This window comes from Natator depressus, chromosome 1, assembly GCF_965152275.1.
Source record: "Natator depressus isolate rNatDep1 chromosome 1, rNatDep2.hap1, whole genome shotgun sequence".
In the NCBI taxonomy this organism is placed as follows: domain Eukaryota; kingdom Metazoa; phylum Chordata; order Testudines; family Cheloniidae; genus Natator; species Natator depressus.
Window position 1 is genome coordinate 86,658,740 of NC_134234.1, and position 8,298 is coordinate 86,667,037.

General features: G+C 39.4%; 1 non-coding gene across 1 annotated transcript; it reads right to left on the reverse strand.

Moving 5' to 3' along the window:
• Positions 1-61: 61 nt before the first annotated feature.
• On the reverse strand, positions 62-181 carry LOC141981134 (U5 spliceosomal RNA). The gene has a single exon (XR_012637677.1). It is a non-coding gene; the product is annotated as a U5 spliceosomal RNA (small nuclear RNA).
• Between the last annotated feature and the right edge of the window lie 8,117 nt (positions 182-8,298).

Here is an 8,298-nt window from a genome sequence, read left to right on the forward strand (position 1 = left end):
AGAAGGCAATTCCTGCAATATCCACCCACACACTCTGACTGTTGTAGCTGGGCAGGAACACAGATGGAGTAAGTTCCATTCGCTGAAAAAAAAATTGGGTAGAAACTCATAAATGTTCCTCTCCACGGAAATCTTAGTAAAAAGCGAAATATTTATACGTTCTGAAGAGAAACAAGAGTAAGGAGGGCAGGAGCAAGTGCAGCACAGAGCTTGGAGGAGGAATTTTGACTTGGAGACACAACTCCTGCAGAATGCCCACTGGGAAGTTCAGCTCTCTGCCACTCCCTACAAAGGGTTTTGCTTTAAAGGCACATGTAATCCATACCAGGTTTCAAGTATGTTTGTAATGGTGAGAGTAAATGACTGACTTTTTAAATCTCAAATATCTATCTGACAATCTGTCTGTACCTTTTGAAAATTTGGTAAGCTGTGATGACAAAATTGTATCCCTGATCAGAAACAAGCAGTAGGATTGGACTGTTCACATTTTAGTTTGTGTTGTTTTCATTATTGATCTGCTCTATACTGAAACTGTTCTTGTTTCCAATGAACTACATTCTGAATGGGGATAGGGACTTTGTATAACAAACATCAAGTAGAGATCATGAATAGCTTTTTATAGGGAAAATTGCTGAGACATTTAGAACAGAATTGAATTTCATTTGGTTATGTGCAAAATTACTGTACTGTGAATGCAAAGCATAACATTCCACAAGCACTTAGATCAATTTCACACATTAACAGTTGTTGAAATGTGTTTGAGATGAGGCCAGATCGAGAAGCTGCTGATCCAGCATGCACAGCGGAATGGCAATGGAAAAAAACTAGTTTATCTCCAATTCTCCAACCCACCTAACCTCTAATTAAATTTTGTAAAGTTGATAAGGAAAGAATGTTTGGACCTTGTCATCAGAAAATCCAGAATGAATTAAAGAAATTTCCTGCCAACTTTTGGTAGGTCACTTTTTTAAAAGTAGCAGCACCCTAGAAAAGAAGAAAATATCTTTCACAAGACTCATCCATATCTTGTCAGCCCTGCTAAGCACAGGACATAATTCTAGTCATGTACTAATGAAGATGATGTAGTCACAATTAGCAAACTTTGTGTAGCAGGTTTCCTGGAAGAAAATTGCTTCCCTGATTGCACACTTATATCTGAAATAATCAGCTAATGAAGGGAACTTCACTGCAACAGTGGTGGGGAAAGAATGGCTTTGTGTAGCTGACTATCTGTAGTTAATGTATTGAGAGTGCCTTTTTTCCAGGGACTAATAAGGATGTATCTTTTAGATTTTCATAATAGTGTATGAGAGCCTGTTAAACAACTTTTGGATTATTATAAATTTAATTGAGCTATGAATAAGCTATGAAGAATCCAATGCACCGCTACAGACTAGGGAACAAATAGCTAGGCAGCAGTTCTGCAGAAAGGACCTAGGGGTTATAGTGGACGAGAAGCTGGATATGAGTCAACAGTGTGCCCTTGTTGCCAAGAAGGCCAATGGCATTTTGGGATGTATAAGTAGGGGCATTGCCAGCAGATCGAGGGACGTGATCGTTCCCCTCTATTCGACACTGGTAAGGCCTCATCTGGAGTACTGTGTCCAGTTTTGGGCCCCACACTACAAGAAGGATGTGGAAAAATTGGAAAGAGTCCAGCGGAGGGCAACAAAAATGATTAGGGGATTGGAACACATGAGTTATGAGGAGAGGCTGCGGGAACTGGGGATGTTTAGTCTACAGAAAAGAAGAATGAGGGGGGATTTGATAGCTGCTTTTAACTACCTGAAAGGCGGTTCCAAAAAGGATGGATCTAGACTGTTCTCAGTAGTAGCACATGACAGAACAAGGAGTAATGGTCTCAAGTTGCAGTGGGGGAGATTTAGGTTGGATATTAGGAAAAACTTTTTTCATGGCGAGGGTGGTGAAACACTGGAATGTGTTACCTAGGGAGGTGGTGGAATCTCCTTCCTTAGAAGTTTTTAGGGTCAGGCTTGACAAAGCCCTGGCTGGGATGATTTAATTGGGGATTGGTCCTGCTTTGAGCAGGGGTTTGGACTAGATGACCTCCTGAGGTCCCTTCCAACCCTGATATTCTATGATTCTATGATTTTAAGTATTTCCTCAAGTCAGGACACAAAATAGCAAAATTTCCACAACAGATTGGTGGAGGGTCAAAGATTAGATTAGATTCACTTTGCTGCATCTCTTGAACTCAATGTAAATTCTTCTCATTTTCCAAAGAGTACAGGACAGAGTTTTAGAATTGCACCATAATGAGGTCCAGTCTTCTATATCTCTCCTAAAATTCCCTTTCCTTTGTTTAATAAAATAAGTTTCAATTTTCCTTTAGTGGAAAACATGCATGATTTTGCCATATAATGAGTTGAATTGTATCTATTGTTTACGAACTCATTCTTGCAGTTAAAAGAAGAGTTGGGGAGAAATTCTCTCAAATATTTTTATGGTTATTTTAAATGTTACTTTCATTTTCACCTGCCTCTTTGGAGATAAACTGCACTTCTTGCACAAATAAGATTTATTGTCTAGCAGTATTGTTACTTTACCAATCAAGACTTTATCAAATACAGTAAGGAATTCACACTATGAGAGGAAGAGGGTGGGTAGAGAGAGAAAGGGATTAATATGCAAATAGTAATAACACCTCTACTTAGGTAATTTATTTAACTTGCTCTTGCCTACAGTTTTGTCTGCACAAGGCAATGAATGAGCCCCTTATGAAAACTTTTCAACTCAGTTTTACACAGGGAATCCCACTAGTATTGCCAGCTATCTCCCTCACATCTATAATCTTCTCATCCCTGCGCCCCAACCCAACAAACAAACAAAACCCTGTCAAAACCTTACTTCCACTTCCTCCTCAGAGGTCTTCCCTGGCTAATAGGAAGGGCACATGCCCCATGGTTTGGGGGGTGTGTGTGTGTGTGTCACGATTGAGTGGGTTTCTCTTTGCTGTTGGAAGTGATTTGAAGTTATTGGATTTCTCATGAGCATTTGACATTGTTTTGCCACAGTGGGACTGCTAAAATTTAGCCTGGGATGTATATGCAAGTTTGGGGAGGGGAAGAGGTGGTCTGCAGTAGGTGCAGTGTTTGCAAGTGTCGTTTAGTGTCGTTTATTTGTAGTTTAGTCCCACTTCCCTCTCCTCCTCCTACTCAAGTGCTCTTGATGCAGCTGACAACAGAGGTAGTGCACAGTACTAATGAGAGACATTTGCAGAAGTTCTCCTTACATCAACTGCTATGGCAATAGAAGATGAACCTATGGTACGACAGATGAGAGCAGCAGCTTGCTCTTTTCAGCCTAAGAGAAATGAGTATATTAATGAGTGGCACTGGCCTTGACATTTGAGAATGCTTATGAAACAATCATCTGGCTCCCTTCTCCCTCCTGCCCCCAAATTGTGATGACTCTCATATGGCTTCTGCAAAAGAAACTCCTGACCCAACCCAATGGAATGTGTACAAACTAGTGGATAAAGAAACATTAGTTAATATAATTAATTTGGACATTCAAAAAGCCTTTGGCAGAGTTGCTCACAAAGAGCACTTGCAGAGTACCTGATCAAAGTAATGGCTAAGAGATGGGAAATTAAATAAGGAATAAATGGTTTCTTCATAGAAAGAAGTTAACAGTGGGATTCCCAAAGGATCTAGTGACACTTAGTGATCTCCTCCTTTTCCAGATCATTAAAGTTTTGGTGATAATTATTTAGTTTAGTCAAGACTAGATAAAACAGTGAGGGACCTAATAAAATTAGGCAAATAGGAAGCATGATGGCAGACAAAATTTTGCGTAGATCAGTGATTCCCCAACCTTTTATTTTTCATGATCCCTCCTTACCTGTAATGGACATTGTCCATATACCCCTGGGAGCCAGGGCCAGGAGCGGGGCCAAGATTGGAGTAGGAGCTAGGGCTAGGGCTGCAGCTGGAGTCAGGACAGGAGCCACAGTGGGAGGGGGTTGGGGGCATGTCCGGGAGCGGAGCCAGAATGGAGCTGGGCCAGAGTGCAGCTGGGTGATACTCCCTTCCCCATCCCCTGTGAATGTTCCTCGCCACCTCCCTTGGGGAGCGCACCCCACAGTTTGGGAACCACTGATGTAAAGTAATACACAATGGAAGAAGAACTTGAACCAGTTGATGGGTCCTAAATTAACTGCAACTGCTCAGGAAGAAGAGCTGAGTCCCAGGGGACAACTCAGCAAAGACCTCTGTCCAGTGCCCAGTAGTAAGGAGAGAATGTTAGAAATACAATACAGTTTCTGATTAGATGATCACATACTCTTTTTTTCACATTGTCCTTGACTCATTCACTGTGTAGGGAGGCTTATGGACTGGATGAGATTAGGCTATGGAGGACTAATTATGTCTCCAGTGCAGAAGATAGATGGTATGTAATGAAAAGCGTATGTTTAACTTTAAGCCCATGCTTATGTCTCATTTATACTAATGTAATGATGCTGGTTCTGGCGGGACCCAACTGAGAGCGCCAATTCAGGGCAAATTTCTTAAAGCAGGGCAGTTACAGCCCAAGGCTGGGTTTTTTCCACCTCTAAGGCAAACCAAACCAGCCAAACAGAGCAGACTTTGGTCTCACCCCACTGGCTGACCACAAGTCACATAAGAAATTCCCTTAGACACTCCAGTTTCCCAGTATCTCCACCAGTGCCACTCGTTGTGGGGATAAATGGTTATGAAAACCAATACCCCAGTAAACGAAAAAAGGTTCTCTCAATCCCAAAGGACCAAGCCCCAGACCCAGGTCAATATACAAATCAGGTCTTACCCACAAATCACGCTGTTGCCAATCCTTTAGAATCTAAAGGTTTATTCATAAAAGGAAAGAAATATAGATGAGAGCTAGAATTGGTTAAATGGAATCAATTACATACAGGGATGGCAAAGTTCTTGGTTCAGGCTTGCAGCAGTGCTGGAATAAACTGCAGGTTCAAATCAAGGCTGTGGAGTACATCCACAGCTGGGATGGGTCATTCAGTCCTTCGTTCAAGGCTTCAGTGTAGCAAAGTCCCTCCAGAGGAAAGAAGCAGGACTGAGGAAAAGATGGAGGAGCTGCAGCAGCTTTTTATATTCTCTTGCCATGTGGTCTTTTTTTCCTTGTTCCAAAGACAAGCTGCCCATCACATGGCATGGCAAAACCTCAGAGTTCTGTCCATAGGCATGTCCCTGCATACCTTGCTGAGTCACAAGGCGGGTCTGCCTTCTCTCAGTGGGTCAACTGTATGGCTGATGGTCCTTAATGGGCCATCAAGCAGACTAGGCAGAGCTGACACCAACTTCTCTGGGGTGTCAACCAGAAGCATAGCACAAGTTTGAACTACAGACAGTATAGAGCCAATATTCATAACGTCAACTATAAAAATGATACACACATATAGACAGCTTAATCATAATCAGCAAACCATAACCTTGTCTTAGACACCTCATTTGACCCCCTTTATATAAGATTTCATGCCACTACAGGACCTTGGATGCAACAATGATCTATACGGTCCCAGATTATGTCAATAACGTCACAACTAATGGGATGGATAAAGATGGACTTAAATATCTGCTGAAGTGCTCTGCTCAGTTGAGGCTTCAGATTACGTGTTGCAGAGTGGAGAATCATCCCCCACCCAGTCTTCTGTGGGGTAAGTAGTACAGTTCACTACTGCAACTCATTCTTAAGTGGTATATTTACATATGGCTTGCCTATTGAGTGAAATGTGGTTAGAAGTTCTCAGACAAATAGAAAGTTACCTATCAGAAAAATGAAACCCAAGGTTTTATTTGAGGACTAAATAATAGTGTGATGGATCTACTTCTTGTATAGGCATTTGTCTCTGTATAGTTTGTATTATTTGCATTTGTTCTCAGGGCATTCTAAATGTCATACCGAATTGTATATTCACAAGGAATGCAATAGAGTACTTCAGAATTTATCTTAAATCTGAATGTATTATTCTTGTTGATAGTACATAAGGAAATATAGAAACATTTGCTGAAGAGGAATAATTTGGAATTTGCATGGCAAATCATAATTCTCATGTGAAATGGAAAAGCCCCAGGCTTCCTGCCAGTGTTTTTTTGTTTGTTTTTTTAAGAAACCCAGGAAACCTACAGATTTCCCTTGAAAATACAGTATGTATATTTTCGTAAACCATATGCTTAGGGAGGGAAAGCTATTTTATGTTTTGCACCACAAATAAGTAATTTAAATCAATCTCAGTCTTTCAGTACAGTTCCCAGTGCTGTATAATGCAAAATTGGATAGTGAATGGTACATTTTAACCTGGATCATCTGGATTCTTTTTGAAGATAATAATCTTTATATTCTCTGGTTCTTATTTCCAAACTCCCAACACAGTTTTTCACTCTCTGCTTCCAGAATTCTAGATTAGTGTCTTTATTCCAGGCCTCAGGCATCAGCATACCATGTTCTTTTCTACCAGTTCCTCTCCCTCAGCCCCACATGTTACGTACTATAGTTAACGTTGTCTGCATGCCTTAATCTTACATTTCCATACTTAACATCTCTAGATTTCTTTAAAGTGTAACCTTAACTCTGAATTTACTAGGATATAAATGCTTGTTTTATAACTACAACATCCTTGTAACATTTTTTTTTCACCCTAAATAACCCATATGTCCTGTCAACCATAACTCTATATTAATGTAGTTTTTGTCTGGGAATTTTCATGATTTACCACTTCTCTGCATCACCACAGCAGCACAGAGCGGCCATAATGTATGCCAGTTTTTCCTTGTTCCCTTCCTTTGTGAGTAGATCTTGTGTAATATGTAGTTATTACAATTTGAAATACTAGGATTAATTGTCATTTATGGAAGATACCAAACCCGAAAGCTTATCTGTTAATACAGGCTAGTGTACAAAATTTTGCTTTAAAGAAACTCCTGAAGAATAAACATTGACTTATAATGAGTAACTACACCAAATGACCAAGTTAAAAACAATCTGTAAATGTGGGCTATGCATAACGTTTTGGTGAGTTTTAATTATAGGGTAAGTTTGAAGAGTCACTTATTACTGAGATATTCTGAGACAATGAAAAGCTTGATGCCAAGTACCAAAGTTCTTAAATCCATTATTTTTTAAAAAAATAGTTCATAGGTATAATATATTGATAAAGTCTCAAAAAATTTATTCTGTGCGCAAAGAGTAAGTGTGATATTCTGCGTTCTTTGGATAAATATGAAAGGGGATCAATTTTAGTAATCAGTCAAGGTGCCAGTTATATTTCAGCTTTAAAATCTATAAAACTAGATTTGCTGATATTAGAATGAAATCTAATGAAGTGAATCCTTTTTAAATAGAATCCAGGGAGTGTTAGTTTACTAATTTAATGCTAGGTTCTTTTCAGGTCAACTTTGAACTTGAACAGGATTTCTCACATCCGAACACTTGGTCCTGCGTGAATTAGTAAATTGTTGATTGGTTAAGAAAAAACACATCAGTACTAAAATCAACAGTTCACAATCAATATTCTAGGCAAATACTGAACACACAATATGGTCTTGCAAGCAATTGTCACAGACTAGGGTCACAGAATCAGCACGACACAATAGCTCTTTGCAACTACCTGGAGGTTCTGCTCAAAGGACAAATGGAATTAAAAGTATGAAAGAACTGGCTAAGGGAAACTGAGACTTCTATTAGGCTATGAAGTAGTCTCCCAAAAGTAGTAGTAGAAGTGCTTAAAATGCAATTCTAGTATAAAAAGTGATTCCAAAAGGCTATCTATATAGTTCCATGTTTGTCTTCCCGTAACTTCAATATCATATAAGTTCAGCTGTTGTGCAAAAGGATGGCTTTTCTAGCTGACCTCACCACAAAATCAACCAACAATTAGAAAGTCAAGATTAATTCTTTATGGCCCATACATCGCCAAGAAAAGGCTGAACCATACTTGGAATTATTAACCCAACCTAAAAAATTGATATCATGTTCCTATACCTGTATTAGTGCTAATAGGCATTAAAAGTTACCTACATTAATTACAGTGGTAGAGTTTCATTCTTAACTTTGAACTTACTCAGATTTGTGGATCTGAACTAGATCTGTAAAAATGGCATTTTCTGCATTGGAAAAATGTGATCTCTAGCCAGATCCTCAGTTGGTATAAATCATTATAATGCCATCATCTTCAGTGGTGTTAGAACAGCTTCTAGCAGCACTTCTGTGTCTGTTCTAACTATTGAGCACCAAATCATATCTGCTTCCTTTAGAGACAAAAGATGTACTTTCTGTTTAATC